Genomic DNA, 11,194 nt, shown 5'->3' on the forward strand with positions numbered 1-11,194 from the left:
TACGTTGCTCAATGTTGTGCAATTACTTGAAAAGGTCTTCCGTGTAAGATTTCTTCCAACTTTCTAGAGTGACAATACATACAATACTTACTGTCAGGGTTGGACTGGCCATCTGGCATAGTGGACATTTCCCGGTGGGCCCTGCACCTTCCTTTTACATTTCTGAAAATACGGTGAATCAGTTCTGTGCCGCTAATTATGAGGGGCCCCTTAAAGCCAGTTCCTTGAGCCCTTTTTCTCCACCAGTTCAGCCCTGCCTACTGTTGTGAGTGTCATGCTCATGTCATAGCAAGTGGCATGAATATGTTGGGCCTGTGTTGTGTTCTGTGTTACCTAATCCCTGATTAGGCAAGGTGGAGGATGGTTTAACACAAATAAGAGCAGCACTGAAAAGAACAGGGTTTTTGGTTAGTGAACACATGATCAGTTTTCACACTGGACCTTCAAAGAAATTGAAATGCCTAAGGAAAGTCAGAGGGTGGCGCTGGCGGCACATTGTTTGCCCTAACCAAAACATACAGCACTTGTCCCACATTAGTTGTGACCGACCGTAAGTTAACTGACAATAGATGCGTGCATATTTTTTACAGCAATTAATTATTTGTCACCTCATTGGTTTCAAATTCTGCTTGATTTATGTTCTGTATTTCGGGGTTTCACATGCAACTCAAGACATGATTTTGCTATGGCCAGTGTGTCTACACTACAGCCTAGTGCATTTAGAACTACCGTAGCCTAACTTAATTTCTCTGAAGGCACTGAACTTGGTCAGACAGTGGTGCTATCATTCTTTGGGGCAGCTCACTCACACTACTTATTTGTGCTTCGCAATCATAGGCTACACGGAGAGTAGATGAACTGGCTTAAATCAGTGCGTTATAACGGGTCTGTTCATGAAGGTAAAACAAGAAGTTGTCAGTGTTACTGACAAAATCTCGTGAATATCGTGATGGACCACGCTGATTTGATTGCGGGTTTCGGGCCCGGTCTAGTGACAACAGCACACGATGATGCATGTGATGGGCGTGTTTAAAAATCCCAACCTCTTCGCCAGAGTAGCCTATCTGTCAGATGGTGCGCATGGATAACGAAGACGGTTCTTGCGTGGACTGTCCCGTAGTTCTACTGTAGTTGCACCCTTCTAGTAGCTGGATATTTCATGTAGCCTAATTGGAAAGGAACACAACTCGTCTTATTCGGAACTGTTGGATGGATTGTAAATCAGCTATGCGTGACTCGTGCGCCTACTTGAACTCAACGTTGTAATCACTGGATGGAAAAGACGCCTGACTGAGAATGCCACCACTGGTAAATATTCCATTTAGATACTTTGACAAGCGGTAGGTGATTGAACTTTGAGGTAAATTTGGGGTATTTATTACAGCCGAGGAATGCAAGTGTAAAAATCATGACAATTTGGGTTTTTGTTTTGAAACGCTGCATGCAATAAGTTAGATCAGCTTTGGAAATGGGACACTTGAGTTGCTTGTTAATAATTCGCACGAGCAAGCTGTTAATCATTCATTTGGTCCATATACCGTTTGATGAACGCAATATCTTAAAGTGACAAGCTTTGTGTGTATGTCATAATAAATGGGGGAAAAGAGGCTATGATTTATGAAGAGACGTCTTCAGCCTACCACAGTCCCCCCACGTGTCATAACTAATGCAGGTGGATATAAAAAGGTACCCCGAGGTAGCTGATTGTCTTGATAACATGTCTCATCACATGCGCGGTTTCTAATCATGGGCCAATGTTTTGGTGGAGTATAAAGACCCTGTTATAAAAACTGATTTCGTTTGAGAGCAGAGAACACGTCTCAGCAGGTTGTCTTTGGCAGTTTCTTGTTTTGGCTACTCTTAAAATTTGTCCAGTCAGGGGATACTCTCTGCGTTCGTCAAACTCCTCCAGCTCCTGAGTCAACCTGCTTTCAAGCAGCTGTGATGAAGTTGTCCGTTTCTTGCTGCTCGAGGCGCTCATTAAAATGTCAAAACAAACCGCGCACATTTCGAATGCGTTTAAGTAGCCCAACTATTTGCCAAACAAATTACGCACAGCTCACCAAACTAGCAGTGGCGATTGCCGCAGCTGCATGAGCAACGCTGGGTAGCCTATTCGGTGTTTTGTTTTAGTTTAGATGCCCCAGTGTGACATTGCGTTGTGGTTATATTCTTCGTTGCATGATGTAACATCTGAAGAGTTCAGATGCAAAACCCCCTAAGTGCCTTTTCCGAAAATAATCTTAATTCATTTTTATTTAATATAAAGCTATCAAATTTGCATATTATTTATTTTATTTATGTAATATAACTATTTATATGTATTATCAAGGACATGAATGTAAACAAACCAACAACGGGCTTCTCTAAAAAATATAGAATTGCAGGTCTTCAGAAATGGAGTTAGGGGTTTTTGCATCTGAACTCTTCATCTGTGTCCCATGTTCAGTGTGTAGGCTACCAATGCAACACTTGGTTAAAATATATTCAGCTCCAGTAGGACTTTGTGCGTCATGCACATCACAGCTTGAGTAGCCCTCGATGTAAATCTACAAGGTCCTACAGCAGAACACAAGAACCTTGGTACAGCCATGGCACGGACATAACATCTATTCCCCCCACCCAAAAGCCAAAAGCTATGTTTTCTTGACAGTATGAACCAAAAGCTTTGAACAAAGCATCTCTTTATATAGAGATACATTCAGTTTCTCAATTGATGGTTCGGTTGTCCCAAATGTCCTCCTAGTTCTTTGGCCTCTTCAGTTGGAAAGTCATTCCCCCGGCTTCTTTTATATGTCTCGATCTGAGACTGACACAGTCCCTCATTGTTTGGCAGTCTTAAGGTCATTCACAGACATAGGATAGCCTACCAACAGGATCAGCTACTACTCTTAAGCAAGCGCAAAGTTTTGTGACAGCAAGGGAGAGTGTTCCAAACGTTTTTTGTTTGTGTATTTGCTTGTTGGTTTGCCATAAAGAAGTGTGTGTGTGTGTGTGTGTGTGTGTGTGTGTGTGTGTGTGTGTGTGTGTGTGTGTGTGTGTGTGTGTGTGTGTGTGTGTGTGTGTGTGTGTGTGTGTGTGAGTGTGTATGTACAGTACTAAACTGTGTGTGCTGGCGTGCGTGCTTGTATGTGTGCGCGCCCTGTGTGAATGGAGAAACTGAACACACAAGATAAGAGGAAGGAAACAAATAGGGGTATTGATAAATAGCCTTGTGTTGGAGACATCACTGAAAGAGAAGGCCCATCCTCATAATGTGCAATGTTCCTCCAGTGTACTGCTATAGGAGCTGTGGAAAATACTTACTACCATAGTACTTCATTGCTGCATTACACAGAGGCTTGGTAATGTGCTATGAGTTGGTCACTGCCATTCTCGTAACAGCAATGTTGATTATCACAGGGACATGTCTTAACTGATTAAACTCTCCTGTGAGGGGGACCGTGGAAGCACATCCTCATTGCTTCACCAGTAGGGCTGTAATGATACACTCAACTCACGATTCGGTTTGTATCACGATTCATGACCTACGGTTCGATACACCCCATGATTTCACATTTGCCAACATTATAAACTTAATGAATAAAAACTATGATAGATTATAGGTAGAATAGGTTACAAGAGGCTACTAATACTTTTAGAAAAGTTTCTATATAATAATGATTATGCTTGGGAAGCACTATGTTTTCTGGGCTGATGGGTATCAAAACGTTAAAGGGGTGTATCACGATACTGCCTTTTTATACAGTACATACAGATACAGTATCGTGACTCTGTATCACGATTTCTCGGTTCGGTACAAAATCGTTACAGCCCTATTCACCTATGCACAATCCTAATCGGGGAAGCCGACGGAGAGGGGTGTAGCAAAAGAGTCCATTGTCCCGGACCCAGGGAGTAGGGATGTAAATAAAATCGAAATGTATCGATGTATCGGAAGTATCGGCCGGCGATTTAATCGAATCGCATCGTATCGCGGAGCATTCTTAAGAATCGAAAAGAATCGAATCGCTGGCCCCTGTGCAATGCCCTAGCTCCATAACACAATAGTAGTGGAAAAGTAATTGGAAAAAATCGAATCGATCCAAATCGCATTGTATCGTGGGGAATTCGGAAAAAAATGTAATCCCTGATTTAAGAAATCGATACCATATCGTATCGTCATGAAGGCTGTGATTTACACCCCTACCAGGGAGATACATTAAAGATATATGTATTGGATGGGAGGCGGGTGTCTTCCATATGACTTTGGCCTGGGCCCAGCAAAGGCTGTCAGCCACTCTGATCCTAATGTCTGTAGGCAGTGCACCCCTGGCATGCAAGCACAGTGGCAACGTTAGGTGTCAATATGGCAGCAGGGCTGAGAGAGTATGGTCTAGTACAGTGGTTCTCAAGGTTTTTTTTAACAAACCTCATCCTTAGCTCATCCTGGACCTCATCCTTAGCCTCCCAACACCCCTTTGACCTCATCATAAGCCTACCAACGTCCCCCTTAGTATTGAAAAAATTGAATGAACTAAAGCCCCCAATGACAACTGAACACCGCCCCCTCTCAACTGTTTCTCAACGCCCCCCTAGGGCTCCCCAATGCCCCCTGGGGGGTCTGTACTGCCCCCGTTGAGAAACACTAGTCTAGTATTATTGCTAAGAATCCTCATGGTCTGTGGTTTTGAGACATGCAGTAGATAAAATTAGATTTTTATCAGGAGGGCTTGTTTTGTATGCAAGCCAGGGAAATATTGATGCACATTTATAAATGTGGACTTGAAGGTTTGTTTTTGTTTTTGTTTTGTTTTTGATGTCTTCATCAGCAGCTGTGGAGCAGGTGGCATTAATATGAGAGAGAAACAGACAGTGAATGACATTATAACGTTATAAAAAGTGTAAGAAATCCTTTGATGTCAAACCTTTGGATTGACATCACACACAATGATCTGTTTTATTTTCATCCACACTTGAGCTTCACACCCAGCCCTGACAGCACATTCAAAGCACTCTCTCTTTCTCTTTCTCTTTCTCTCTCTCTCTCTCTCTCTATCTCTCTGTCTCTGTCTCTGTCTCTCTCTCTCTCTCTCTCTCTCTCTCTCTCTCTCTCTCTCTCTCTCTCTCTCTCTCTCTCTCTCTCTCTGTGACAGTGATCCCACTGAAAAGGAGTTTTTAGATAACTGGAGGGTGAAAGAATTTGAATTAGAAATCCATGCATGCTGCTGGTGTGGGTGTGAGTTTGAGTTAGAGGCAACCTTTACGTTTTGAAAGGGATTGGATTGAGGGATTGATCTCTTCTGCCTTTTTTCCCCTGAAGGACACCTGCCTGCTTTGACCTTTCATATTGAAGATGAAAGTGGTATGTGAGAGTTGGATAGTTAACCTTCTCATCTCTGAGGAGAGGTGCATTACGATCCTCATTAGGGATCGGTGGCGTGCACCTGTAGGCATTTTGGGGGGCAGGTGTTCGAGGTGGGGGCGGGGGGCATGTGGAACTTCCAGCTGCCTTACCGTACTAGGCTAAAGAGGCTACATAGTGTTATATCAGGGAATTGTCACATGCTTTTGATCGTCAGCATTTGCACTGTAGATGACCATATCAACATGGACCACAGTACATTCTGAAAAAAATAATAATCGAAAAACGAACTTTCAAAAAGGGCCTTTTTTGTCCAATAGGGCAAAGGGGCAGGTGCTTTATCACCTTTCTGTGCACACAGGTGTTAGGGATAGACACCGCTCGTTGGATAAGGCGAACTATTCTCTTTAACCTACTATGTGTTAACATGATTTGGAGTAAATTGCTTTTCTCTTCTTATGACATAAGGGGCATGTAGTCTTCAGTTTTTACTTTTGTTTCAGACGTGTTTAAAGTTTTATCCTTTACCTGACTGACCCTCTGATGAAGACAGAAGTTATACTACACTGTCGAAACATGTCAGGTAAAAGGATACAAATTTTACATGTCTGAAACAAGACAAAAACCTAAGACTTGATTTAACAGTTAGATATAATGGATGTAATACATTTTGATTTACATTCATTTAGTCATTTAGTTTGACATTTAATCCGCTGTTCTTCGAACCGCCAGACAAATCAAGGCTTAAGAATCTTCAAATGAGACTGTCATCAGGATTCTGGAAGCAGAAGAGAAATGAAGATGAGGCGGAGGGATCACTCTGGCAACAATATCAAGGCGCTTTTTTTTCTTTTCTTTTTTGGCACAGGGCTTTTTTGCCTCATGGAACTTGACATTTATCTTCTCTTTTTCTTTTTTTTAGAAGTCAGATGCTTGTTGCCCATTCCCCTGGGTTATTATATGGTTGTGACGTCATCTGTCGAATGCTCCATTCATTTCAACGGGGCTCCCCAACGTTCGGACGTCTGTTATTTTTCGATAACGGACGGGTTGGTCTATAACAGACCGCTGTCAATGGCAACAAGACTTTTCACTGCTAAAGCGACTTTTCATCAAGACTCTAATCAGCTGCTGTGATAGACAGCACCCGTTGTCCTGGCTACCGCTGTCAATGGCAACAAGACGTTCACTGCTAAAGCCACTGGCTTGTAGGCAGGGGCGCCTCCAGGTGGTGGCTAGTGGTGGCCAAAGAAACTCAACAGAAGAACAATCTCTCGGGGGGAAATGCATTGGCCACGGTGTAGTACGAGGGCGTTGCCTGAGGACACGAGTGGATGGAAAATTAACTCCCTTGCGCATGGTCATTGGTCAGTGGGTGCGATGGATACAATTTTCGTACTCCCTTGCACATGGTCAGTGGGGGCGACACCATGATGGATAATTTGTGGCCAATTAACGGCAACTGTTGGTCAGCAGTATTTGCTGGGGGTAATTAAGGACAGCTGACAGACATTCACGCTGTCCTATGACCTGTTCCACAGTGAATAACATTTCCGTACTCCCCTCGCCATCATTTCGTACTACGCTGTTATGACGTGAGTAAGCCCTCTTGTCTCAAGCCTCTTTGGTGGTGGCTACCGCCACCACGTGATCACTCTCAGCCACCACGTTAGCCACCACAACAAAATCTGTTAAACTTGCTAGCTGGCTTGCATGGCTTGTAGCATTAGCTAAACTACAACTCCCAGCATGCACGATAATAAGCTACGCTAAGTAGACCCGCCCCTCCCTCGAGTCGAGAGACGTGACGTGAGCTCTTCATTTCTCTTCAGTTGCGTCGACCGGGCAGGCTGCGTACAGCAGTGACATGGACAACAACAAAGTCTGTAAATAAATGATTTACAACGTTCTCTATGCTCCGTTTTTGAAAGGTTATGGCCCATATTTCATTACAAACGGTGTCTTAAGGACTTCAAACTGGTTGTTACTAGAAATGGCATTTTAGCCTCCTGCAGCTAACTGAAATGCTACTTCAAAAAACGAACTGCTGGTTTAACATTTCATACTTATAAACTGTCCCCTAATACTTCGTTTTGAATGCTAACTTGCTAAGCCCTTTAGGTTACAAAGAAGGTCGAACAACTTCAAGATGTATTGATGGTTGCTGAATCAATATTGGATCTCTGCTGTTTTGTTGACCAAACGTCTGAGGTCCTCCCCTTTGCTAGGTCACATTAGTAGCAGTAACTTCTAGAAAGCTATACCTTGCACATTCTCTATGAATGTCAGCAGAGCTATAATTAATGAAAGCATAAGCAAAATATTAGCTTCATTTGTTTGAAAAGTGTGATATTTGCAGACCAGATTCATGAAGATATACTTGTTAGTGTGAAAACCACAATATCTCAGCTGATATGTCTTTTTAATTTCAGGTGCCAATTGAGCAAGGAAGGCACCCACTGGGAAAATGTAGATCCTGTGTCAATATGAGAGACACTTTTTCTCCACGTGTGTGTGTGTGTGTGTCTGTCAACTTGTGACATTTTATGTTATTACAATTTTTAATTGATTGACAGCACTATATAAATAGTAAAGTATAGGCTATCATATCATACACAATGTGCTTGAGATTGAGAAAATATTGAAATTAAGACTGTAGGTCTACATAACTAATCCTACTAATAAACAAAATCTAGCCTATCCCCAGTAGGCCTACCGGTAGCCTATATCAATACATTTGTGGGGGTTTTCATCGGGTATGCCACCTCAAGATTTTGCCTAGCTCCAACTAGCCACCCAGAGGATTTATTTCTGCTGGCGCCACTGCTTGTAGGCTATACAAGTCAGTGGCTAAAGCGAATGTTTCATAGCCTATCACTCCGCAGGGGTTCCGGTCTTTTGTCACTCTAATCAGCTGCTGTGATAGACAACACCTGTTGTCCTGGCTAGCCTACCTAGCTGTTGCCTAGCGGTGTTCCACAACGGCACTGTTTTGTTTTGCGCAGCAACAATCTTAACATTAAATAGGTCTAAAGAAATGACCCCGCATGTGTGAATCATTTAAGTATATCCATATAATAAGCGGGTTAACTTTCGGCGAGTCGGTCGCTTTGTGGAATAGCAGCACTTCAGAGAGAACAAGATTCTCTCTGTCGTGCTGCTATTCCACGGTAGCGACCTTCTCGCCGAACGTTAACCCTTACTTATTTGTCACAGAGACATTTTGTAGCCTTAATGCAATTTAGAGAACCACTTGCCCAGTGCAATCACTCAGCCTTTTACTGGTAGTTCCATAATAGAGAGAGAGGGAGGGAGAGAGAGAGAGAGATGAATACAGAAGGTGTGAGAGAGAGAGAGAGAGAGAGAGAGAGAGAGACGGATGAGATGAGTGGGAAGGTTGATATGAAGAGAAGAGAAGAGAAGAGAGGGGGAGGCTGAAAGCGAAACCGGGGACAGCTCTTCTCTCTCCTCTCCAGTGTGTGTAGTCTAGACCAAAGAAACTCAAGAGAAAGAACAATCTCTTGGCGCGGAATGCATTGGCCACGGTGTAGTACGGGGGCGTTGCCTGAGGACACGAGTGGATGGAAAATTAACTCCCTTGCGCATGGTCATTGGTCAGTGGGTGCGATGGATGCCATTTTCGTACTCCCTTGCACATGGTCAGTGGGGGCGACACCATGATGGATAATTTGTGGCCAAGTAACGGCAGCTGTTGGTCAGCAGTAATTGCTGGGGGTAATTAAGGACAGCTGACAGACATTCACGCTGTCCTATGACCTGTTCCACAGTGAATAACATTTCCGTACTCCCCTCGCCATCATTTCCTACTACGCTGTTATGACGTGAGTAAGCCCTCTTGTCTCAAGTCTCTTTGGTCTAGATATCCCCAGGCCACCCAGGGAACCCAACCTTACCCACGATGCATTTGGGCTTTTCTCTCTTGATCCCCCGTGTCTGTACAGCTGTGGCGCTCAAGCTGCCGTCATGCTGTCAGTGGAGGCCGCTCCAGGGCCGCTGACAGCTTTGGCCGGGCCCGGGACTAAATCAACTATAAGCCCTACCGGTAACGCTTTACTTTACGGTACAGTGTTGTGTACTTTCTACGTACCAACTGAGTAAGAGAGAGAGATTGTTACTGAATTAATGGTATTTACTTTGTAATTACTCCCTTTTTACCTGTTGACTTCCTTAGTGGTGGTGTGACTGGTGCCCAATGGCTGCAATGCAACAGTTGTCCACTGTATTTATCCTATTTATTCAGTTTGAGTGGTCGCTATTTATTCTGATGCAACAGTTTGAGTTATAAATGAGAACGTGAGTGAGTGTTGGGGTACATGTATTTGTGTGTGTGTGTGTGTGTGTGTGTGTGTGTGTGTGTGTGTGTGTGTGTGTGTGTGTGTGTGTGTGTGTGTGTGTGTGTGTGTGTGTGTGTGTGTGTGTGTGTGTGATAGAATCAGCCCTGTATTTATGCAGGTGTGTGTCTCTGTATGTGTCTACTGCATCTGAGTGGAGGCGACAGAAAATGCATGCAGAGAGAGGGGGGGGGGGGGGGACGGGGACGACACTGTGTTCCCTGTAGTGCACACGTTTGTTTAACTGAGAAGAGGGGACGAGTGCGCGTGTGTTTATGTCGGAGAGGCAGGCCTGAAAATCAGACTGTTTACAGAAGACGGGAGTGAATGTACAGAAGATGAGTGCAGACTCAGAGCAAGGTAAGAAGAGAGGAGGAGTGCGTGTGCGTGTGCGTGTGTGCGTGTGTGTGTGTGTGTGTGTGAATGAGAGATACAGAGAGAGCTGGGTTTAAAGTACATCTAGAAGAAAAATGGGAGAGGGTGATATGACTGGGCACAGTGTTTTGAACAGGACCTGCCTGGCTGCCTTCGCCACTCTCTCCCCTCTAATACCTTGAAGCTCCTGGGAGTACATGAGAGAGGGAGAGAGAAAGAGAGAGGGGAAGATAGAGAGAGAGAGAGGAAGATAGAGAGAGAGAGGGGGGGGGGCGATAGAGAGGAAGATAGAGAGAGAGAGGAACATAGAGATAGATAGAAAGAGAGAGACAGAGAGGAAGATGGAGAGAGAGAAGGGAAGATAGAGAGAGAGACAGGGGGGCGATAGAGAGGAAGAGAGAGAGAGGGGGGAAGATAGAGAGAGAGAGAGAGAGGGGAAGCTGGAGAGAGAGAAGGTGCGAGCGGCTAATGCACAGCGTGGCGGAGACCAAAAAGTCAATAAAGTGCCAGTGGTGGAAAGTATGCCAGTGAAACTGCCCTGCCCTCTGTTGGACCAAAGTGATACCTCAACAATATTTTTTTTGCATACAGTAGATATGTTTTTTTAATGTTCTTTTCATCACATCTCCAATGCAGCTGTGTTGATGTTTTGATCCCTGTTTTTACTGCAGTGATGATGGATGGATGGTACTCTCTGGGTGCGTTGGACGGTTGCCACGGCACCCACCCATGATGCAGCTGTGTGTTGATATCTCGTCTACTATCTGCCATCAGATGCTCTGGCAGCAGTAGCGGCACTGCTGTTATTATTGCTTTTGGTGTGGTGTGGTGAGGTGTTGAAGGACAGGATTGCGCACATCCCAGGAAAAGGCGCAGGACGAAGGCCCAACTGTAGTTTTCAAAGTGAGAAGTCCGCACACGTAAAATCCTTTTTGTTGTATTTCATTATTTCATGGCAGGATTGCGTTTCGACCTCAACAGTCTTCATCAGATCCGAATCTGATGAAGACTGTTGAGGTCGAAACGTAATCCTGCCATGCAATAGTTAAATACAACAAAAATGATTTTAAGTGTGTGGTTAGGTTAGGTGTCCCAAAGCTTCCTTGGCTACAGTTCTCATTGT

At 44.2% G+C, this 11,194-nt stretch overlaps 1 protein-coding gene across 1 annotated transcript in view; it reads left to right on the forward strand.

Moving 5' to 3' along the window:
- Positions 1-1,083: 1,083 nt before the first annotated feature.
- Positions 1,084-11,194, forward strand: part of sema4ga (sema domain, immunoglobulin domain (Ig), transmembrane domain (TM) and short cytoplasmic domain, (semaphorin) 4Ga) — an 89,489-nt gene continuing 79,378 nt past the window's right edge. Inside the window, exon 1 of the mRNA XM_063190928.1 lies at positions 1,084-1,308. The gene's annotated coding sequence lies outside the window, so the exon portion shown is untranslated. The remainder of the gene's footprint in view (positions 1,309-11,194) is intronic.

The sequence above is a fragment of the Engraulis encrasicolus genome, chromosome 24 (genome assembly GCF_034702125.1).
Source record: "Engraulis encrasicolus isolate BLACKSEA-1 chromosome 24, IST_EnEncr_1.0, whole genome shotgun sequence".
Taxonomy (NCBI): domain Eukaryota; kingdom Metazoa; phylum Chordata; class Actinopteri; order Clupeiformes; family Engraulidae; genus Engraulis; species Engraulis encrasicolus.